The 25,598-nt window shown below is 36.9% G+C and overlaps 1 protein-coding gene and 1 non-coding gene across 2 annotated transcripts in view; one reads left to right on the plus strand and one right to left on the minus strand.

The window, feature by feature from the left end:
- GPC5 (glypican 5) overlaps nt 1-25,598 on the minus strand; it is a 1,883,811-nt gene that overhangs the window by 1,017,802 nt on the left and 840,411 nt on the right. The window lies entirely within an intron of this gene.
- On the plus strand, nt 105-180 carry TRNAT-CGU (transfer RNA threonine (anticodon CGU)). The gene has a single exon. It is a non-coding gene; the product is annotated as a tRNA-Thr (tRNA).

Consider the following 25,598-nt stretch of genomic DNA (forward strand, 5'->3'; position numbering starts at 1 on the left):
GGGAGATTATAGTAAAGATTTTAAAATTATTATATATACTCACATCAACTATATTATTACAAAAAAATTAATAGTAAGATATTATCAAAACTGAACACAACTAAGCCCTGGCCAGTTGGCTCAGTGGTAGAGCATCAGCCTCGTGTGTAGGAGTCCCGGGTTCGATTCCTGGCCAGGGCACACAGGAGATGCGTCCATCTGCTTCTCTACCATTCCACCCCTCCCCCTCTCCTTCCTCTCTGTCTCTCTCTTCCCCTCCCACAGCCAAGGCTCCATTGGAGCAAAAAGTTGGCCCGGGCACTGAGGATGGCTCCATGGCCTCTGCCTCAGGTGCTAGAATGGCTCTGGTTGCCACAGAGCAACACCCTAAATGGGCAGAGCATCACCCCCTGGTGGGCATGCCGGGTGGATCCCAGTCGGGCACATGCGGGAGTCTGTCTGACTGCCTCCCTGTTTCCAACTTCAGAAAAAAAAAAATTGAACACAACTAAAAATCATTTGATGCTATTAGCATATATATGTCCATATGTATGTATACATATACAAACATACATATATATTAATAAGTTTTATACAAATAATATATACATATATACATATACATACATATATTAATAAATATGATCTCTATTCAAGATAATGTATATTCTAATTCGCTTTCCCAATAGAAACAAAATCAAATATATATTAATATTTAATATAAAACAAATATGTAGTTACTGATTAAGGACTAAAGAATCTAACAATATTCAGAAAAACAGTAGTAAAACCATTAGTGTGTCTTCAACTCAATCACTTTAAGCTATGTTCATCATCAATGGTTGCTCTCCATCCTTCAAGCTCTGTGTTGGGGCTCAGAGTAAGAATACTTTTTATAAAAATGAATTTGCGCCTGACCTGTGGTGGCCCAGTGGATAAAGCATCGACCTGGAAATGCTGAGGTCGCCGGTTCGAAACCCTGGGCTTGCCTGGTTAAGGCACATATGGGAGTTGATGCTTCCAGCTCCTCCCCCCCTTCTCTCTCTCTGTCTCTCCTCTCTCTCTCTCTCTCTCTCTCTCTCTCCCTCTCCTCTATAAAAAATTGAATAAATAAAAAATAAATAAAAATTTAAAAATGAATTTGCTCCAGAAAAAAAAATTATATTCATTGGCATATACTTTTGAAAAGAATATGCAGAACTTATTGATTATTTATAATTTTAACTAATCATTAAAACATTGATAGCATAACGTATATAATGAGGTTGGGAAACATAAAAATCTTGATTTTTAGTTATATATTATTAATGACATCTTTAAATTATTCAGGTTCTAGTTTTTCTCTTATATTTCAACAAAATGTAGATATAATGATCTAAAACTGCCCTCTCCTTTGAGTTTGTGTATGGTCAGAGACATAAAATATATAGGTTTTATTTGTCACTCTTTTTCTTTTTTTTTTTTAACCCTTTCAGTAGTGAGTTTTTTTCATGCTCGCAGCCCCCCCAGGAGTGAGTTTTTTTTTAAAAAAAATGAAATTAGTTCCAGTTACTCTGGATGGTCAGGAGGCACGAGGACATACATGAACGTTTATACTACTCAAAGGGTTAAAAATAATTTTGGCACAAATTTAGGGAGTATGTTGAATAGAAATAATATTTGCTCTTTTAGTTTAATTAGATTTAAAACTAAGATCAATTCATATTTTAAGTTTTATTTCTATTCTAAGGCATAGGATGATAATAATAGATTCATTTTCCCTTCTCCCTTATATACTCAGCTTCCAAAAATCTCTGCTCATATCTATATAAAATCACTGAAATAATCTTTTAGGTGAATCTTTTTTTAAAAAAAATTATGCACATTAATATTATCTGTTTAATTTTAACTTCTTTATGATATGGGAATTTTGTGGAATCCAGAGAATATAACTGGATGCTGAAACAACTTTTAAAAAGACTTAGTTATTATAAAGATAAATGCTTAAAACTAAATCCATTCTTGAAAAGCTTTCCTTAGAGGATTTGCATTTCATTAGCTCTAATTCTGAATTCCGAATGCTCCTGTGAGAGACTAGGTCTGTGGGTAGAAAGCCTAGAACAATGCCCCCTCCCCAAGGCCCAGGAATTTGGGTGAATGTGACTGCATGTGTGTGCATGTGTCTGGGGGTTTCTAAAAGTCATTGAACACTGATTCATGTTCTTTACATGAATTACCTTTTTAATAAAAAGTACAGAACCTCATAATATTACTTTGAATTCTAAGAAGTTGACTAGGCAAACTTTGGCTTTCAGGAAGACATACATTAGATATAAAACAAGGATAAGATGACCCTAAAAAATACAGAGATAGTCAACTGGTTAGGAACTTTGTGTTATGAAGAGCAACATGGTTTTCTTTTAGTCTCACCTATCCCAGATTGATTGTTGGAAAATGTAGAAATGCCAGTAACCAAAAATGCGAACAAGTAGACACACATACACAGAAAGCATTCCAAGAAAAGTCAGTTCTCTCTACGAAAGGACGAGCAATTAAGTAGCCTACCAGGTCAAAACGTTTAGATAATAATACCTCTACCAAGAAAAGTGATGTGGGATCCTAGATTTCACTTCTGCCAGAGGGTAATTGTATGGCCAGTATCCACGGCCATCTTCACAGCCACCTGGCCCATGCAGGTTCACATTTGATTTGGACAGATGGTAATGAAACAATGGAGCCAAGAAATGGTGGGCCATTACCTTTAATCCTAGCTTGCACCCAGCAGGCAAGTAAAAACACACACTGGGCTCTAAAACCCACTCATTCAGTGCTCACAAAGCTACTGATTTATCCGAGTTTCCTAGAATCAAAGGTTTCTAGCTCAACAGACTTATTCACCTCTGTTTTCCATCTCCTTCCTTCTCCCTGCACAAACTCTGCACAAACTGGCTTCTCTTTCAGCATTCCACCATCTTGGCTGCCTCTCCTCTCCTCCACGTGGCCTTACTCTGCTCTCCAACCTGCTCTCGGCTCTAATGCTAATCTCAGGATCCAAGAGAGCAAGCTCCTGGTCTGCCCCACTTTATAGTGCAGAAATCAAAACCTTTAATCCAATATACAAAATAAAAAAGTCTCTAATACAAAGTCACTTATCTGAGGCATGATGGGATTATACCACCCACATCAAAAAGGGTGGAAAAAAGGCTTAGTCCCCAAACCAAGCCCCAGGCTACAAGGATCCTGCCTAACCACAGCCCGCCTCCAACACACATTAATATCACCTGGGCAATGGGCTTCAACGTGGGCAGCACCATCTTTAACAAAGTGAGCATAATATATTTTATCTGCCCAACAGTAATGAATCTGTATACCTCTGCCACCAATATTAGCCCTGATATACTGTAAGAAAAAGCCCCATGGGATATTTGGGGGCCCCCACCACCCAATACCTTTCTTCTCCTTACTAGGGTCATGTCGGAGGAGGCCTAGGGGAATCAGGACTTTCACCATTGTCCAGAAGTAATAAGTCCACTCTCACCCCGATGATGTATGTGGAGGCCACAGGGGAACAGTACTGAGGCAGTCTTGTCCCTCCCAGGTAGGGTGATACTATTGTGGGCCCTGTGAGATTCAGAACTCCCTCCCTTCTACTCCCTAATAGTGAAGTAAGAAGGAGTCTGTTGGGCAGATAAAATATATTATGCTCACTTTGTTAAAGATGGTGCTGCCCATATGAAAGCTGTTGCCCAGGTGATATTAATGTGTGTTGGGGGCGGGCTGTGGGCAGGCAGGATCCTTGTAGCCTGGGGCTTGGTTTGGGGATTAAGACTTTCCCACCCTTTCTGATGTAGGGTGGTACAATTCAATCATGCCTCAGATAGGTGATTTTGTATTAGAGACTTCCCTATTTTGTATATTGGATTAAAGGTTTTGATTTCTACACTATAAAATGGGGGCAGAACAGGAGCTTGCACTCTCTTGGTTCCTGAAATTAACATCAGAAGAGAGAGCAGAGAGAGAGCAGAGAGAGGCCACGTGGAGGAGGCCAGGAGAAGCAGTTAAGATGGTGGAGTGTTGAGTGAGAAGCCAGTTAGTGCAGAGTTTGTGCAGGGAGAAGGAAGGAGATGGGGAACAGGGGTGAATAAGTCTGTTGAGCTAGAAACCTTTGATTCTAGGAAACTCAGATAAGTCAGTAGCTTTGTGAGCACTGAATGTGAGTGGGTTTTGGAACCCAGTGTGTATTTTTACTTGCCCGCCAGGTGCAAGCTAGGATTAAAGATAATGGCCCACCAGTTTTTGGCTCCATTGTTTCTTTACCGACTATCCGAATCCAATGTGAACCTGCATGGGCCAGGCTGCTGTGATGGTAGCCCTGGCTATTGGCATTACAGTCCCTCAGTCAGCTAGAGCTGCTATTTTAAAAAATACCATAAACTGTGTAGTTTAAGCAACAAAATTTTATTTTCTCAGTTCTGGGGCTATAAGGTCCAAAATCAAAGTTTTGGCAGATTCATTTAGGTTTCTAGTAAGGACTCTCTTTCTGGCTTTCAGATGGCTACCTCCTCACTGTCCTCACAGGGCTGAGAGAGAGAATTCTCATGTTTCTTCCTCTTTTTCTAAGGACACTAATCCCATGATGAGGGTACCGCCTATATTACTTCATTTAAATAAAATTACTTCTTAAAGGCTGTACTTCTAAATACCATCACATTAGAGTTTAGGGCCTCAAAATATGAATTTGGAGGGAGGACATAAACATTTAGTGTTATTATAATAGCTCACCTCAGGAGTGTGAAGGGGGTAGAAAATAAAATAAATATGTAAAACATCTTTATTATATGCGGCTTAAGAGTCTGTTTGTCGCCGATAGCTTGAGTAACTGTACTAGCCAATGGGGTGAAGTTGCCATGGCTGAACGCAAATTGAGGGTGTCAGGGGGAAGGTGAACATTTGTTTGCATTGGCAATCATCTGTTTTACATAAAAACTAAGTCTTAATGTAATTTCTTTTAAGAATGACTCCTAGAAAATACAGCACTGGAGAGGAGAAAAAAGGAGCTAAAGCTGCACAAAAACGGTTTCCTCGGCAAAAAGAAACCACTGAGCAGAGAAAGACAAGGCTTGCTTCAGTCGCAGAGCAAATGTGTCTTTCTCGGCAAAATGAGACTGATGAGCATAGAGAAACAAGGCTTGCCTCAGATGCAAGACAAAAAAGCCTGTCTTGACAAAATGAGTCCCTTGAACAAAGGCAGGAGAGAAATGCAAAAAAACAACAGAGTAATGCTGACCAAAACGCAAAAAGGATTAAAACAGTTTCAAACGGAGAAACTTTAATTTTTGAGCATTCCTCTGGTGACATGAATATTAAATGTGAACACTGTCAGTCCTTAAACTTCAAGTTAGAAACGAATCGATTTGACTGTGGAAAGAAAGGATTTTCTCAATGTTGCAAGTATGAAAACATTGTAGTTCCACTAATTGAGAATTATCCACCACTCTTGAATAAATTATTGACTAATCAGCATCCAAATAGCAAACAGTACATGGATAACATTCGATCCATTAATAGTTCGTTTGCTTTTGCGTCCATGGGAAACAAACCAATTGACTTGCCTGGACCAGGACTTTATTGCTTTCAACTTCATGGTCAAGTTTACCATCAAACTGGAACTTTGCATCCTTCTGACCGGAAAAGAAAGTTTGTTCAATTATATATACTTGATCCCTCAGAAGCCAGTTCGGCACATTTAGAATGGAATAAAAGAGTTCCTGAGCACTTATTTAATGAAGTGGGGGAATTATTTCAAGACATTAACCCAAAATGTACTGCCAGTGGTTTCCTTCATTGCACTCTACTTTAAGCAATTAAGCAAGTAGAAGGGGGGGAAACCCCGTGGGCACTAAGCAAAGGGGCGTCCTCACCGCCTGCCCTGGGTAATTCAGTTTGAATTAGCAGACACCTTTGCACAAATCATTTTAATTATAATTTATAATATCTGGAACAGAGGACATTTCGTATGACCGCCGGGCTTTCTAGTATAATATATAGTACGTTAAGTGTTGATAAATGTTATGGAAATATTTTTTAAGTTGCAAAGAAGGATGGAGAATAAAAAAAGATGAAATCTCAAATAGAATAATAATGTTAATCATCACCAAAAAAGTAGTACTTGATAAAAACCTGAGAAAGGTGAGTAAATATGCCAAATAACCATATACACACATATAGACATGAATGTATGCATACATATACATCTCTATTCCATTTTTAATGTCTACATGATGTAATTTACATTGACAAAATTATATTAGGGAATTTTAATTCTGACCATGAGTGAGTGACCAGAACTTGAGTTATCCTCCTGACATAATAAGTAAATGAGAAATTTTAAATATCTATGAAATTACTTTTATTATAGGATTTATAACATAGGAAATTATATGATCACAACAATCCTATGGGGCAGGAAGGGAAAATGGAAGTATATAGTTTTAAAGCTTTAATATTATTGGACAAGTGTCATATTGCATGAAAGTAGACTAAGATAAGTTTACAATGTCTATTTTATTTAGAGCAACCACACATTTTTTTTTTCTGAAGCTGGAAATGGGGAGAGACAGTCAGACAGACTCCCGCATGTGCCCGACAGGGATCCACCCGGCACGCCCACCAGGGGGCGACTCTCTGCCCACCAGGGGGCGATGCTCTGCCCCTCCAGGGCGTCGCTCTGTCACGACCAGAGCCACTCTAGCGCCTGGGGCAGAGGCCAAGGAGCCATCCCCAGCGCCAGGGCCATCTTTGCTCCAATGGAGCCTCGCTTCGGGAGGGGAAGAGAGAGACAGAGAGGAAGGAGAGGGGGAGGGGTGGAGAAGCAGATGGGCGCTTTTCCTGTGTGCCCTGGCCAGGAATCAAACCCGGAACTTCTGCACGCCAGGCCGACGCTCTACCACTGAGCCAACCGGCCAGGGCCTAAAAAGGTGTATAGATAAAAAGCTAATGGTAGAAATGAAAAGAGCAACAAAGGACAGATTAAAAAAAGAGGAATACAACTAGTATTATAATTTTATACTTGAATATATAAATAATATTAAAATTAATGGTTAAGAATTCTGATTAAAAAGCAGAGATGTCATTTTGCATTAATAAAAGGACAACACATATACCGCCTAAAATCTAATATAAAGACAGAGACAAGTCTAACATTGACATTAGTGCCATTAGTGGAACATTTATAATAAAGTAATTATAAGAAGGCTGAAGTAGCTCATTAGACAACTTATACTTCAAAATACGTACCATTATGAGGAATAAAGAGAAGCTCTTCATAATGATAAAACAGAAAAATCATCAAGGACACGAAACAATCTTAAATGTGTATGAACCTAATATACTGCTCACAAAAATTAGGGAATATTTTATCATTTCATATTCATTTTGAAATATTTCCTAATTTTTTGAGCAGCATATTAGAGCTTCAAACTGCACAAACAAAATCTTATTGACTGATAAAAGAAATATACAAAACCACATTCTAATTGAAGATTTCAACATTTCTCTCTCATTGATAGAATACTTGTAAAAGGATTTGAGTTTGATAGGATACAAAAAAAAATCCAAAAACAACCTTGAATAACACTATCAATTTCCATAGTTTCATAGATATTTATAAAACACTCTTCCCAAGAATAGTAGAATACATATTGTTAACAGAAACATGTGGAAAATTCACTGAGGTTGGTCATATGCAGGGCCATGTAATCAACTGAAAAGACTGATATCATATAGAATACATTATATGTCTACAATAAAATTAAATATAAATTAATTCCAGAAAGGTTACTAAAAAATCTCCAAGTATTTAAAAACAAACAATACTTTCCTAATAAATAAAAATATAAGAAAAATGAAAAACATTTAAAATGAATAAATATGAAATGACAACATCAAAACATGCAGAGCAGTGGTGGAATTCAGGCAGTTCACACCAGTTGGGCAGAACCAATGCCTAATTTTTTGTTGAGTTTGAGAATGAAGTTGAAGAAGTAAAGCAAGAAATAATAAAAAAAACATGCATGTGGTGTAAAAGTGATTAAACTGGCAAGGCTGTACGACCACAATACATCTACAATTTGTACCATCCTTAAACAAAGGATGCCATCAAAAGCACAAATCCAGCAAAAAAAACCCTACAATTTTGTCCTGATTAAGGGCAAATATCCATGAAGAAATGGAGAAGCTTCTGCTAGTGTGGTGAAAGAGAAAAAGCTGGCAGGAGATACAGTGACAGAGACTGTAATATGCAAAAAAGCACATATTATTTACAGAGACTTGAAGAAGAAAGAACAATCAACCTCAAAAAAGGCAGCAGAAGATATGTTAAAGGCAAGTCACAGCTGGTTTGAAAATTTCAAGAAGAGATCTGGTATCCACTCAGTGGTGAGTCATGGTGAAGCTGTGAGTGCTGACGTTAAGGCAGCTGAGGAGTACATTGCACATTTTGCTGTGCTTATTACAAAGGAAGGCTACATTCCCCAACAAGTGTTCAACTGTGACAAAACAGGATTGCTTTGGGAAAAAATGCCCTGAAGGACTTTCATCACCTCAGAGGAGAAGAAGCTGCCAGGCCATAAACTCATGAAGGACCATCTGACCCTGTGTTGTGTGCAAATGCTAGCAGTGACTGTAAAGTAAAGCCACTGCTAGTGTAACATTCCAAAAATCCTCGAGCCTTTAAGACTCACAAGATTCTTTTTTTAATTATTATTTATTCATTTTAGAAAGGAGAGAGAGAGAGAGAGAGAGAAGGGGGGAGGAGCAGGAAGCATCAACTCCCATATGTGCCTTGACCAGGCAAGCCCAGGGTTTCGAACTGGCGACCTCAGCATTTTCAGGTGGACGCTTTATCCACTGCGCCACCACAGGTCAGGCAAGACTCACAAGATTCTTAAAGAAAAATTGCAGGTTATGTGGCATGCCAATGCTAGGGCATGGGTTATGTGGCAGTTTTTTATTGAATGGGTAAATCTCGTCTTTGGTCCTGCAGTGAAGAAATATCTTCAAGAAAATAAATTCCCGGCCCTGGCCAGTTGGCTCAGCAATAGAGCGTTGGCCTGGCGTGTGGGGGACCTGGGTTCCATTCCCGGCCAGGGCACATAGGAGAAGCGCCCATTTGCTCCTCCACCCTCTCTCCTTCCTCTCTGTCTCTCTCTTCCCCTCCTGCAGCCAAGGTTCCATTGGAGCAAAGATGGCCTGGGCACTGGGGATGGCTCCTTGGCCTCTGCCCCAGGTGCTAGAGTGGCTCTGGTCGCGGCAAAGCGACGCCCCGGAGGGGCAGAGCATCGCCTCCTGGTGGGCAGAGCATCGCCCCTGGTGGGCGTGCTGGGTGGATCCCGGTCAGTCGGGCGCATGCAAGAGTCTGTCTGATTGTCTCTCCCTGTTTCCAGCTTCAGAAAAATACAAAAAATAAATAAATAAATAAATAAATAAATAAATAAATAGTAAAAAAAAAATAAAAGAAAATAAATTCCTGATGAAAGTATTACTAATCCTTGATAATGCTCCAGCCCACTCATCTTGTCTTGAAGATGACATTCTTGATGAGTTCATATTTGTGAAAGTCCTCTACCTCCCACCCAACAGGACTTCAATCTTCCAATCTATGAATTAGATGGTCATTTCCAACTTTATAAAGCTTTACACAAAGCACTTGTTCTGCCGCTGCTTTGAAGTGACTAAGAATACAAACCTAACCCTTTGAGAGTTTTGGAAAGATCACTACAACATCGTGATATGCTTATGCATTATTGACTTGGCATGGCAAGTGGTTACAAGAAGAACCTTGAACTCGGCATGGAAAAGTTATGGCCTGATGTTGCAGACAGGGACTTCAAAGTATTTGAACCAGAGAACTACTGAGGTAGAAGCATTGGAGGAGATTATGTCCCTCAGAAATTCGATCGGCCTGGAGGTAGATGAGGGTGATGTAAACAAGCTCATTGAGGAACATGAGGAAGAACTCTCAACTGAGGAGTTGAAGAAGCTACAGATAATGCAACATACAGAGCTTCTGCAAGAGATTAGTCATGAGGAGGAGGGAGAGTCAGAGGAAGTGATTTCTACAAGTGAAATGAAAGACATGCTGGCAATGTGGGAGAAGCTTTCAAGTTTCATTGAAAAGAAACACCCAGAAAAAGTTTCAACTGGTCGTGCTTCAGCACTTTTTAATGACACTTTTTTGTCACATTTCCGTAACATTTGAAAAGGCAGGCAAAAGCAAACCTCTTTGGATAAATTTTTATTCAAAAGTCCTGCAAGTGAAAGTGCTGAAAGTGCAGCCAAAAAGGCAAAAACAGGTGATGATTCAATGAAAAATACGTAATGTTAAGTTTAGGTTAAGTTCAAAGTTAAGAAAGTGCATTTTTTTAAATAAAGTTTTTGTGGTTTCATTTTAAGTAAAAAAAAGTGGTTTTAATTTTGTTTAAAGTAAAGAAAATGCAGTTTTAGTTTACATTTAGTGTTAAGAAAGTGCAGTTTTAGTTTACATGTCTACAGTGCCTGCATCCCTTCCTCCCTCCCTCCTCCTCCACCATTCACCTCCATTATCTGCACTCGTCTGTCTCCAAGTTAAGATTACAGTACTAAATAACACTTTTTTCTTTTATTTCATATATTTTGTTATGCATTGGTAAAGTATACATGTGTGTTTCTTAATTAAAAACGTCTTTTTTCATAATTTAGGATGGGTTGGGGATGTTTCACAGGGCTAGAACGGATTAAATCTATTTTAGTTATTTTAAATGGGAGAAATTTGTTTGATATATGAGTTGACTGACTTACGAGCTTGGTTACAGAACAAATTAAACTCGTATCTCAAGGTACCACTGTATGTGTTAATTACAAAATATAGGGTAGGCCTTATTCTTAGTGCAGGAGGTAAAGAAGTGAAGAAGCTAGGTAATATTCCTGATTTCTTGGAGCTTCTTATCTAGTAACGATATAAAGTGTGATAAATATAGATAAAAATAAGAGACGAGGGGAGGATAACAGACACTGAGAGAAGTGGGAACAATATTTTTAAAAGTGTGGTTACCCACATTTTGTTTTGAATCATGAATCTATGATTGTATAAGGAAAAATATATTTACCTTTGTAGATAAGCAGTCATACTTGTATGGTAAACTACACTGTCATTAGTAAATGCATAAAAAAAGTCAAAGATTTGACAAAATTAACTGCTTTTATATTAAGAGAATCCTGCAAGGTATGTGCTATGCAAGAAAAATAGGTCAGGTAAACTATCATGCGGTTGTCCAAAATTCTAATGATGTATAGAGTACATACTTCATGAACCTACTTGGGAGATGGTAGGGGAATCTATTCATTTTTTAATCCACTTCTGACAGGAGAAAGAGATTTTACAGGACTTTCTAAAAATCTTCTCACAGATCAGTTTTAGTAAATTTTAATTTTCTCTCATTGTGTGGTCATACTGTTGAATTCTAAGTTGTAACATTGCATCAATATGGATTAAGACTGCTCACGATTTATTACTTTATATCTCAAAAGTATATGTGAAAGAGAGCTTTTGGAGTCTTTATTCCCACTTATCTAATAATCAAGAAAAGGAGGAAATTGAATTTTAGCAAAGATAGTAACAAAATACAGACATGGTATGCACTATGAAGTCAAGATTAAAAACTTAAACCAACTGAAACACATTTTTTAATGCTGTTTAATGTACAATTTAGCTTTATTGGATTTTTGATAATGATAAGGTTTGTATCTAAACATTTGCATACAAAAACTGACTAATTTTTTAATTGAAGAAAAAAATATCCTTAAACTAAAAAAATTCTGGATTGGATTGCGAATTTACGATGCTCTATGGATTGGTGCGAAAACTAGGTGCTTATCTACAAAGTCAGACTTCTGCAATTCTTTTCTGCTACTTTAAAAACATTTCTTTGCCATTGATGTATGTTTGTGAGAGAAAGTGAGGGAAAGACAGAGAACAAGGGAGAGAGAAGCAGTTGGGAGGGAGAGACATCGATTCTTTGTTTCACTTTATTGTTCCTTTTAGTTACATACTCATTGGTTGCTTCTTATAGGTGCCCTGACTGGAGGTCTAACCTGTGACATATGTACACCAAGACAATGCTTTGTCTACTGAACCATCTGACCAGGGCCCCTGCTACTTCTAAAGTATGTTAAACAGTTCAACGTTTCCCACTATTTGATTCAATGTTCTTAAATGCTTTACTTTTTGTTAATAAGTAAACACTAGAGTAGACAATTCAGGTTGCACAGCAGTCACCCTTATATCTATCAGGAGACACGGCCTCCACATGGCTCAGGGAGTATGTGCAGGAGAAGCTCTCAGCTCATCATAATATAGAATGGTGCTTTTATAAAAATTGAGAAAATCATCAGTCAGTGGAATTGTCTCTGTTTTGGCCCTTAAAAAAAGTTTTGTATTTTTATGTGTCTATTCCTATCTCTTTTTTGTTTATTTTTAATGCAACACTGCCCACATGGGTTTATACTTTTATTATTCTTTGAACAGATTCTTAATCTTATTTTATGTGTTTGTTGATATTTATCTTTCTGTTTCCAGTTTTCATCACATGTTACCACAAAGATACTTTTCCCCTACAAAGTACCCAACAGAATGTCAGTGGCCTCTGCTTTGCTTATCATCCCACAATGACGTATCTTTCTTTTTGTAGGATATTGTGGCTTATTGATACCTTTCCAGTTCTGGAAATTTTGTGTTCTGGTATACATTTTGATATAAAAAAAGGGTACTTTAATTTCTTCTGGTAACAAGAATAAAATTTCTGAGTGGAGTCAAGGTGAAAATGAATTACTTACACTGGGACAAAATCATGGATGTAATAGACAACCGTACACCCTTTCACAACACTCTCCATTCCTGATGTGCAGAAGCACCCTTTTGTCAACGTTCCCTTGCCTCTGTCCTTAGGAAAAACATAATATCCACTTTCTGTAAGTCCCTCAGAGCAACAGAATCAGTTTTTATCCTTTACCCCAGAGCTTTCAGAAAGCACTTATAGAGAGAAGAGAAGGAAAAAAAAAAGATTATAACTTCCCATATTAGTACTAAAATTTTAGGGAGAGAAGCAGTCCCAGGGACACAGAAAAGCTTATTCCTTTTGTCCACTATTAATTTTGGAATGTTTATAGCATGTATCAGCTGTGCAAAAATTTAAGATATATTTTACAAAAGTATAAAATGGATGTCAAAACTAAGAAGGCAAACATAATGCAAATTGGATCAATTAAATGGTAGACACATCTCCATAAAATGGAGATACATACAAACACACCCACGCACATATATAGAAATAGATCAATTGAATTTGAATATGACTAGCTTCAACTTTTTTATATTTTGGTAGTCAGGCAGACTATATTCAAGATCATTGTGATACAATCTGAATGTTAAGTAATTTGCTAAGATGCTTTAGGTAGAAAAGTATGTGTCATTAGAATTAAATCCTAAATGTTCCTATAAATTAATTTTACACACAACTGCTCATTATTGCAAAAAATAAAAACTGATTGTTTTAAAGACCATATACCATCATTAAAATTTACTTATTGTGAGCATACAGATAAAATATAATCAAACCTAAATCAAATTGTTACCTTTTAAAATTAAACAAATTGTTATTTAAATCAAATAGTAAATACTTTTAGTTTCAATGACCATAGTGACAAATTCTTTTTAAAAATTTTAGTGTAAGTTAATCTCTAAGGAAACAGCAGTTCAATACAGGTATCAACATTTTTTTTATTCATATTTCCTAGTAGACTGTGAATATCTTTAAAAAAATAGCACCATAAGGATTTGGAAAATAATCTCAAAATAATGATATTTTTAAAATACCACTTAATTGATAATGAATTTTGGAACATTGAATTATCACCATTTCCAAATGGCTTTTGGCACTGATATTATTTCATAATCTGCCAAAATACATAATAAACTTCATGTAATAATACAAATCTCAGGCCCTGGCTGGTTTGCTCAGTGGTAGAGCATCAACATGGTGTGTGGAGGTCCAGAGTTTGATTCTTTGTCAGGGTACATAGGAGAAGTGCCCATCTGCTTCTCCACCCCTCCCCTCTTGCTTCATTCTCTCTCTCTCTCTCTCTCTCTCTCTCTCTCTCTCTCTCTTCCCCTCCTGCAGCCATTACTTGATCAGAGTGAGTTAGCCCTGGCACTGAGGGTGGCTCCATGGTCTCCCCCTCAGGTGCTAAGAAGAGCTTGGTTGCTGAGCAGTGGAGTAATGCCCCAGATGGGCAGAACTTCGCCTCCTAATGGGATGGTTGGGTATATCCTGGTTGGGGCATATATGGGAGTCTGTCTCTCTGCCTCCCCTCTTCTTACTAAATTAAAATAAAATCACAGTTGACCTGTGGTGGCGCAGTGGATAGAGCATTGACCTGAAATGCTGAGTTCATCAGGTCGAAACCCTGGGCTTACCTGGTTAAGGCACATATAGGAGTTGGTGCTTTCTGCTCCTACTCTCTCTCTCTCTCTCTCTCTCTCTCTCTCTCTTCCCTCTCTAAAATGAATAATTTTTTTCTATAAGAAAAATCTCTTTTTTCAGTAGTACAAGCATGTAAATGCATAGCAAATTTTTCCAGAGATATTGTTTGTCCAAGTAATTTTCCTGTGTGAAAAATATTTTTCAAAAGGGTAAATATAAATCTCATAATAGTACTTAAATTTTAATATTTTTTTTTAATTTATTTATTCATTTTTGAGAGGAGAGGGAGAGACAGAGAGAGAGAGAGAGGAGAGACAGAGAGAGAGAAGGGAGGAGGAGCTGGAAGCATCAACTCCCATATGTGCCTTGACCAGGCAAACCCAGGGTTTCGAACCGGCGACCTCAGCATTTCCAGGTCGACACTTTATCCACTGCGCCACCACAGGTCAGGCAAATTTTAATATTTTTGCTTAAAATAAGAAAGCCATAATATAACTTTAATTCTGGAATTGTAAGCTGATAATGATCAAATAAAAGTTATATTTTGGTATCTAAGGAAGACACATGTACAAAAAGCAATGTATGAAGAAGGCACTATTCTGAGTGTGGTGCACACTTACAGAACTATGGTAGACTATAAATTTATATTTCTTTAGCATTGTGTAGTTCTCATTCATTCCTCCTGTACTATTTTCTAAAGGAGTGAATATGGAATGGTTAACCTGAGAACATCCAGTAATGGTGCAGTGTAACATTGCCTAGCATTAGATACTCTGCTCGTTATTGCTCAAGTGAAAAAAATTATAAAAGTGTGATCCCACTAAGTTTCAGAGCCAAGCTAAATACAAAGAAATAAATCCTGCTGGTTAATATTTCTGCTACCTACAATTATCTGAGAATGTGCTAAACATCTCAATTTGGTTGCAATAAATGTGCTCTCCAAAGGATTCTGGCTGACAGGCAGGGTATTCAGACAACACATCTTTCAGTCTGAGTTACAAACAAAGTAAGTTACAGCACTTTCCAATAGGGAAACAATACATCTTTGAAGCCATTTCACATCTAAGCAAATGCAATACCATCACAAACACTGGAAATTATTTTAATCTTCCAAACAGTTACTGCAATTATCATATTTAGGTAAATTATGCAATTATGTAAAGGTTTGAAGAATTTTTCTGTATGAAAAATAGTTCAACCTCAAAAATATTAAGCTAATACTCCTTTCTCATGTTGCCTTTTTGTTTCTATCCAGATACAGTACTAGATTTTATAATCTTAAATATGCACATCAGTGACTCCACTCAGTGCCTCAGAAAAACCACACCTTTCATATAAGGACTTCCTCATGAGACTTTTCAAGAGTAAAAGAAATGAAAATGACTACACAGGAATAGCAACAGCATACCTAAGTGTGTTCCCAGCAGATTGAAACAGATGGTAGTTATTACTGTCTTTAAAACTTTTTATTCATGGACTACATTCTTGAAAATGTTAGGTCTGATTTCATCTTCAAGAATGTAAGTTTTTTGAAAATTGTGTGTTTTATAAGGATCACTGGCCAGTTTTCAGTTCCAAAAAATAACTTACATTTAGATATACATTCCTGAGCCTTATCATTTAATTTTCAAAACAACTCCCTTGAATTTTCCTGTTTTGCAGATGCAGACAGTGAGATTTAGAAAAAAATATAATTTGTTTAATGTTGACCCAATAGCATAAAAAGCAGGAATTTAATCTACATTTTTTGGTTCTGTGATCATGTCATTTCATTTATACATACATATAAAATATAATTACAATGTTAGAAGTGAATTCTGGCAAACATGATGGGCTGGGTTATCTAGAAACAATGATTATGGTTAACTAATAAATAGGAAGGCAAGGGGGTAAAAAGGGAGCTCATTATCTATTGATTATTACTGTATGGTTATTCATTTTGTTTCTTGGAAAAAGGTACAGCCTAAATTCAATCTGTTTGAGATGGGAAAGCATTACAGGTCTCCCAGTAACTAACATCTTTGTGCCCAAGGAAAAGGGAAAGATGTGAATAGGCCAACTAAGAAAAATATCATTGTGAAGTAACATTTTAATGAAATCAAAACAATGAATCAAGCAACACAAATAAAATGATCCAATTTCTCCTTCCTTAGGTTGAAATTGATAATACAATTGTATTTCTGTTAATTCAATTCATTTAAAATATCTTTTGAACAGATATTTTTACCTTCTCCCCTTCTTAATTTGTCAGCCACCTGATATTAGGTACTGCACAATTAAATAGTAATTTTCTAAATTAAGGTTGCTCTGTTGGATATTTAATAGCATTACAAATAAAATGTGATATTGATGCACTTAAGAAAAATAAATTCTTCGTGAAATGGAATTAAATTTGTCTGTGACCAAAGAAAAAAAATGATCTCATAGAAAAAAAGGCAACTACCAACCATATCAGAGATACAGATATAAAGTTTAGGTTAAAAAGTATTAAGTATTGAGAAAATTAGAATTTGCAAACATATTGCACTAAACCAATATCTTTTTTTTTTTATAATTTTATTTTTTTAATGGGGTGACATCAATAAATCAGGATACATATATTCAAAGATAACAAGTCCAGGTTATCTTGTCGTTCAATTATGTTGCATACCCACCACCCAAAGTCAGATTGTCCTCTGTCACCTTCTATCTTGTTTTCTTTGTGCCCCTCCCCACCCCCTATCCCTCTTCCATTCCCCCCTCCCCCCCGTAACCACCACACTCTTGTCAATGTCTCTTAGTTTCAGTATTATGTCCCACCTACGTATGGAATAATACAGTTCCTGTTTTTTTCTGATTTACTTATTTCGCTTCGTATCATGTTATCAAGATCCCACCATTTTGCTGTAAATGTTCCGATGTCATCATTTCTTATGGCTGAGTAGTATTCCATAGTGTATATGTGCCACATCTTCTTTATCTAGTCATCTATTGATGGGCTTTTTGGTTGTTTCCATGTCCTGGCCACTGTGAACAATGCTGCAATAAACATGGGGCTGCATGTGTCTTTACGTATCAATGTTTCTGAGTTTTGGGGATATATACCCAGTAGAGGGATTGCTGGGTCATAAGGTAGTTCTATTTGCAGTTTTTTGAGGAACCACCATACTTTCTTCCATAATGGCTGTACTACTTTACATTCCCACCAACAGTGTATGAGGGTTCCTTTTTCTCCACAGCCTCTCCAACATTTGCTATTACCTGACTTGCTAATAACAGCTAATCGAACAGGTGTGAGGTGGTATCTCATTGCCGTTTTGATTTGCATTTCTCTAATAGCTAAAGAAGATGAGATTCTTTTCATATATCTGTTGGCCATTTGTATTTCTTCCTGGGAGAAGTGTCTATTCATATCCTCTTCCCATTTTTTTATTGGATTGTTTGTTTGTTTGTTGTTGAGTTTTATGAGTTCTTTGTATATTTTGGATATTAGGCCCTTATCTGAGCTGTTGTTTGAAAATATCATTTCCCATTTAGTTGGCTTTCTGCTTATTTTGTTATCAGTTTCTCTTGCTGAGCAAAAACTTCTTAGTCTGATGTAGTCCCATTCATTAATTTTTGCCTTCACTTCTCTTGCCATTGGAGTCAAATTCATAAAATGCTCTTTAAAACCCAGGTCCATGAGTTGAGTACCTATGTCTTCTTCTATGTACTTAATTGTTTCAGCTCTTATGTTTAGATCTTTGATCCATTTTGAGTTAATTTTTGTACAGGGAGAGAGACTGTAGTCCAGTTTCATTCTTTTGCATGTGGCTTTCCAGTTTTCCCAGCACCATTTATTGAAGAGGCTTTCTTTTCTCCATTGTGTGTTGTTGGCCCCTTTATCAAAAATTATTTGACTATATATATATGTGGTTTTATTTCTGGACTTTCTATTCTGTTCCATTGGTCTGAGTGTCTATTTTTTCTGCCAATACCATGCTGTTTTGATTGTCGTGGCCCTATAATAGGGTTTGAAGTCAGGTATTGCTAAACCAATATCTTTAACTGACATTCTTGCTAGCTCTAGTAGACAAGGTTCAGGGAGACTCTCTTTGACTAATTGAGTCATGTGCCTATCTTTGAACTAATCATATAGACTGAGCTTAGATGGGATGCTGTAATTAGATAGCTCAGTCATATATTGAGATCTGAAAAGTTTAGACAAGTAGTCTTAGTTTCTCAAACATCAGGACCAGCAAAAAGTAATAAGCTCTTTTAACAGAATGTGACCTCAGAAACTACCAAGTGATACCCTTTCCTGGGTATCAGTCAATATATGTGTGCATATAAAACAACTAAGCTACCTGACCAATATATATTAAAACATAATAGAACCAAGAGTGAGAGAATTTATATAAACTGCATTTATCACAGAATCCAGTTTCAGCCTTTTCCCATTTATGTAGTCTAAATGCCAGATAATCAAGAGCACCAATGAACAAGAGCAGGAGAGGATATATGTCTCCGCTCAAGCAGAGAGCAAATTTACCCTTTCTCCACCTGTTTATTCTATTCAAGCCCTCGCCTCACTAGCAAGGGCAACCTTCTTTAGTCAGTATGCTGACTCCATTGCTAATCTCTCCTAGAAATAACCTCACAGATACACCCAGAAAGTGTTTTACCAGCCAGCTGGGTATCCTTTAGCCCAGTCAAGTTGATGCTAAAAATTAACTACCACATCACCTAATCCCAAATCATGTTATTCTTCATCAAAATATCCATACAGATTAAAATGCATAGCAAAGAAAATGAAATCTGATTAAATAAAAATCAATTTTTATGCCCACTGAAAACTAAGAAACAAATAAAAAATGTTATAAATTTCAATTTCCATATAAGTAGAGAAACAAATCTTAAAACCAGTAGATCGAGCTCCAAGGATCACACCAAAACAGAGCCAGGGTAATACAAGAATAGAAGAGACTGCAACAAATAGTGGAAGAGTCAGATAATATCAATCAGCCAGAGTCACCCCAAAAAGGAACTGTGGAAATCACTGAGAATACACAGAAGATGCCTAGCAAGAGTGTAGAATTATTGACAGTTGTCTCAGGTTTTTACTGCTTCTTAGAGAAGGAGGCTCCTTGGAAGGGGAAGATGTCCCTTTGAATTTTGGTAGTGAATGGAAAGAAACAAAAAGTCAAATTCAAATTCCTACAAAACAAGATAACATCAAACAATCAGAAAACAGATTGACTCTCCCACCAACGTGCACCCCCTAAGTATTTATTAAATAAAACTGCATTTTACCACACCAAGAGAAAAGTATGTTCCTGACGCTGTTTTGAGCTCTTTACAAGAATCAACTTACCTAATTTTTACAACAGTCTGTCAGTACAATACTATTCTGTTCCTCATTTTACAAATGAGGGAACAAAAGGGCATCAAAAGGGCATCAATTTTAAATAACTTGCAAATGCCCTGCTACCTCTAAGAATATGGGGCATGTTTCAATACCCTCTATATGCTCCAAAGTTAACTTTTATTGTCTTTTTTGATGCTTTATTTAACCTAGTATAATCATCTTCAGACTTCAAAAGATAGCCAGACAATAGTATTTTTTAAAAGTGAAATTGTGAATGATATGGATATTGCAAAGTGTCACCTAATTCATTTCAAGAAAGATAATTTTTCAGGTCAAAAATATTGTTAGCTAATAACCAAGCAAACAAAGAAATAAATGCATAAATCTGAAGTTCTGATGGAGAATGAAATTGCAGAGACCTAAGAATATCTTCATTTTTTTAACATAGTAAAGACAGTTGCCAAGACAGAAATCAAGCTTGATTCCAGATAAAATCCTCAAACAGCTTGTTAAATAGATGAATTTTATGTAATTAAAAATGGAACCGATAACAACAGGATACTTTGTACCTTGTTCTGTCACTGTGGTGATCTCTGTGAAGCTCAGTGAGATCCTAAAGGCAGAGCCCTTACATAAGGTCTTGGGTAAGACCAAGCCCTTGACTGTTTCCTTTGTGAGGGATAAGACAGTATGGGCTTGACAACCAAGCATTCGGTGAATTTATATGATAGATTGACTGCTCAGAGTTAAGAATCATTAGTAATTAGAATCATTAACAATTGATAATTAAACCTGCATGATTCATTTTCTTTCTCTGTTTGATCTCAGTACATAACAGAAATTCAAAAAATGCTTGATTTTGAATGAAGGTATGCAGGTAGGGAAGTCAATGATAGACTAATACAGACTCCTATGAAGCCCTGAATGACATATTTATTAGTAGTTTAGATAATGCACTAGCAACATGTCAGTCACATTTATGAAAACTGAAGTAGGGAGGGATAAATAAGTGTGTGAAAATGCTGTAGTAGAGATTTACCTTTCCAGGGCTTAGCTTATGGTAGTTTTCAATAATAATAAATGCATATTCACTTTTAGTTCTCCATTTAGAAGATTATGACCTTTTCTTACTGGTATCTGTTATTTCTCTAATCCACCACTATTTCATGGGCAACATCTTGGCAATAGATCCAAAGTGACACATACTGTTCAGAGATTCAGTGAAATATTCTCAACTTGTAGGCATTTCCCTTCCCTGGTTTCAGTGTAAACATCATATTGACTACAAAATTGCTTCTGGGATTTATGTCATTTCTTTGTCCTCTTTTATTAAATTGGCTTACAGGAATGCTCTTTACATTTCTGACTGTTCGTGGACTTTGTACTGTATCAACTATCAGTTACCATATCCATTATTATTACAGACATTCTGATTATATTCTTATTTCCTGAAAACTAACGTGACTTGATTGTTGAGGTTCAGAACTACAACCGACATTCTCAAGTGAGGTGGGGACTTATCATTAAATATAAGAGATATTTTGAAAGCAAATAAATGAGAAAGTAACCAGGCATTCACTAATTAAAAAAAAGGAATATTTCAGTTTGATGAAAAGAAGACTGAATGTAGATATTGGGACAAACCCTGAGGTAAGACACATATACACACAGACCAGTTCATTCTAATACTGACTGATATTTAAAGTGATGAGAAAACTTAGATTTCAACTTATACTTTGACATGTTTGAAAAAAAAATCATTCTGGTCTCCACTGTGTCATTTAAACACATGAAAATTTTTTACTATTATATAATTGAAATCACATTGTCAAATCAATAGAGAGGAAATAAAAAAAGACTATAATTCAGATTTAATCTTATGCAACAAAATGTATGTTATGTTACTTTTGAATTGTTGTGACATACATAATATGTGGCACATTTAAGATGCAGAGAATCAATAAGATGGTAAGAAGTAGAAAGAAGAATTTGCATCAGGGAGAGGCTGTGCTAAGAGGATTAAAGAAAGTGAGGATGTAAGAGTTACGTTCTTCAGCAGAAATTGTTTGTTCAAATGGAACTTTGCTCAAATTGCAAAGAACAAAAGCACACGGGCACTTTGTTTCAGACAGAGTACAATCAGCATGTTATTTTATGAAATATTGTAAAATTTACTAAGATGGAAAAATTATTAAAGGCAATTTACAACAATTATTAAGGCTTAAACAATTATTTTCTAATGGTTAAACTTTCACCAGAAATACACTTGTGCTTCTGCTCCTAACACAGTCCTCTAATCACTTCTGAAGTTAAGACTACATCATGCAGCATGTTTTAAAGCTGCATAAACATCGGTTAACTCTGTTTCTTTGTGTTACAACTGTGTCATCACTCATGCAAGCAGTGACATTGACAGCATTGCTTCTTCAGAAGCCATGAACATGTCATCTCATTACAGCTACTATCAGGACGCTTCTGCTTTACAAATATAATTTTAATTATAGCTAATTACAATGAACAAGCAGTGACATGCTTACTGAAGTTTATATATGAATAATTGCTTTGAACGTTATTTAAAAAAAACCAAATACCTTTATTAAAATATTTAATCCCAGGCCAGGTAGCTTAGGTCATCCCAATACACTAAGGCTATGGGTTCGATCCCTGATCGGGGCAGATACAAGAATCAACCCAATGAATGCATAAATGAATGGAACAACAAATTGATATTTCTTTCTTTCTCTTTCTCCCTTCCTCTCTCTCTAAAAATCAATAAAAAATTTTTAATTTAAAAGTTTAGTTTCTTAAACCATTTTTTTAAGCATAACCATCTAACTAATCTAAAACCTCTTTAAAAGGCAGTGATAATTTTCACTCACTACTAGTACAATAATATTGAATAAATATGGCCCTTACAGTATCCTAGGGTATAACATAAAATTATATAAATGTGCATTATAAACACAATAATTGCACATATAAATGTAAGTCAACATTTAAATTATCAGAAAGTAAAAGTTCTGGCTGACTGGCTCAGTGGTAGAGCTTTGGCCTGGCATGTGGAAGTCCTGGGTTTAATTCCCAATCAGAGCTCAAAGAAGAAGTGCCCATCTGCTTCTTTACCCCTCCCCTCCCCTTTCTCTTTATCTCTCTTTTCCCCTCCTGCAGCCAAGGCTCCATTGGAGCAAGGTTGGCCTGGATGCTGAGGATGGCTCCATGGTCTTTGCCTCCAGATACTAGAATGGTTCCGGTAGCAATGGAGCAATGTCCCAGTTGGGCAAAGCATTGTCCCCTGGTTGGCATGCCAGGTTGATATAGGTCAGGCACATGTGGGAGTCTGTTTCTCTGCCTCCCTGCTTCTCAATTCAGAAAAATACAAAATAAAGAAAACAAAAAACAATCCCTAAACATGCATCCATGTTGATACTGTTTCAATATGATTTTTCAGCAAATCTAAGAAATGGAAAAATAGATGATGTCAGAGTAATGGCGGTGTGAGAGATACTCCTGAACTCTCCCCTTGAAATTTCAAGGAAGTGAACAACTATAATGCAGCAAGAGAATCCCAGCTGGGCTCACAGGTGCACCTGAAAGATCATGCACTGAATGGACTAAAAGTGGGATGGGTTGTAAAGGAGGCAGAAAATAAAACGCATTTGCCAAAGGCTCTGGAGTGGAGACAAACCCAGAGTGACTGGCTTTATTTTTCTCTGCCAGACTACAGGGAGGAGGGAAGCTCAGACTGTCTGGGTTTTGTCTGAGGTGTATGGAGAGGGAAACCCAGAGTGACTGGGTCTCCTGATGGCAGTAGTGGTAAGATGATGGGGCAGGGGGGAATAGGGAGAAACTAAACCAAAGTGGCAGCAGAGGACAGGGTCACAGCCAGTGTTCCTGAAGTCTGCCTGTGTAGACCACACTTGGCAGGGACAGAAAACGAAAGTGCAGCCTCCAGCTTCCCAGATGCCACTTCCCTCACCTCACAGTATGAAGAGTGGCAGAGACAAACCCTACAGCTAGCTCTCTCGAGTCACTTTCTCCCCTAAAGAACAGGTCCTCTGGTCTGATAAGACATGGGGAAAAGTGCCTGGAGGCCTGAGAACTCCATTGCTAGATCCATAAAGCTGGAAAGCGAAACCATAAAGATGAAGCTGCAATGTCCTCATAATGCTCCCCAACCACCAACATGACTGTGGCCTCAGCAATATCTCAGCAGAGGGGAGCCCAGAAATTTCACATAAATAAAACCTGTAATACAGTAACACCTACTGGAAGAAAACAGTGAACTCTCAAAACTGAAATTTATTTTTCCTTTTTGTTCCATTTCTTCTGTTTTCCCTTCTTTATTCTTATTCATTGTTCTCTTTTGAATTTTATTTTCTTAAATTTTTATATTCTTTATTCTTACTTTTTGTGTTTTGTTTGTTTGGTTTGTTGGTTGGTTGGTTTTTTATCCTTTTTGTGGTTTTTCTATTTTACTACTCATAATTTTTTAAATTTTTATATTTTATTGTACTTTTGTAATTGTTATTTTTTATTTTTAGTTGTTTATTCTTGGAGATCTCAACAGACAATTGATTGCTTTAGATAGACCATCCAAACAAAAAAATCAATAAAGAAATTTCAGCCTTAAATGACAAACTAGACCAAATGAACAAAACAGATATTTATAGGACATTGCATCCCAAAACATCAGATTATACATCTTCTCCAGTGTGCATGGAACATTCTCAAGGATAAACCATATGTTGGGACACAATACTAACATCAAAATTCAGGAAGATAGAAATTATACCAAGCATATTTTCTGACCATAAGGCTTTGAAATTCGAATTCAACTGCAAAGAAGACGTAAAAAATCCCCACAAAAATGTAGAAATGAAGCAACATACTTTTTGTGTGTGTGTGTGACAGAGACAGAGAGAGATAGAAAGAGTAAAAGATAGGGACAGACAGACAGGAAGGGAGAGACATGAGAAGGATCAATTCTTCATTGTGGCACCTTAGTTGTACATTGACTGCTTTCTCATATATGCTTCAACTTGGGGGCCACAGCAGAGCAAGTAACTTTTTGCTCAAGCCAGTGACCTTGGGCTCAAGCCACTGACCATGGGGTCATTTCTATGATCCCACACTCAAGCCAGCAACCCCGCACTCAGCTGTTGAGCCCATGCTGAAGCCAGATAAAGCTGTGCTTATGCTGGCAACCTCAGGGTTACAAACCTGGGTCCTCTGTAGCCCAGTCCAATGCTCTATCTACTGTACCACCACTTTGTCAGATAAAGCAACATACTTCTTAAAAAATGACTGGATTGGCCTGACCTGTGGTGGCACAGTGGATAAAGCGTCGACCTGGAAATACTGAGGTCGCCTGTTCGAAACCCTGGGCTTGCCTTGTCAAGGCACGTATGGGAGTTGATGCTTCCAGCTCCTCCCCCCTGTCTCTCTCTCCTCTCTTTCTCTGTCTCTCTCTCCTCTCTAAAATGAATAAATAAAATAAAAATTTAAAAAAAAATTAAAAATGACTGGATCAAAAAGAAATGAAAGTAGAGATCAAAAGATATACACAGACAAATGAATATGACAACATATCAAAATTTCTGGGATGCAGTGAAATCAGTATTAAGAGGCATGTTTATATCATTACAGGCTTATATCAAGAAAGAAGATAAATCCCAAGTAAAAAACCTAATACTACATCTTAAGGAACTAGAAGAAGAAAAACAACAAAGGCAACCCAAAGTCAGCAGAACAAAGAAAATACAGTGGTCCCTCATCTATTGCAGGGGTTAGGTTCCAGA

Source organism: Saccopteryx bilineata, chromosome 6 (genome assembly GCF_036850765.1).
Source record: "Saccopteryx bilineata isolate mSacBil1 chromosome 6, mSacBil1_pri_phased_curated, whole genome shotgun sequence".
Lineage (NCBI taxonomy): Eukaryota > Metazoa > Chordata > Mammalia > Chiroptera > Emballonuridae > Saccopteryx > Saccopteryx bilineata.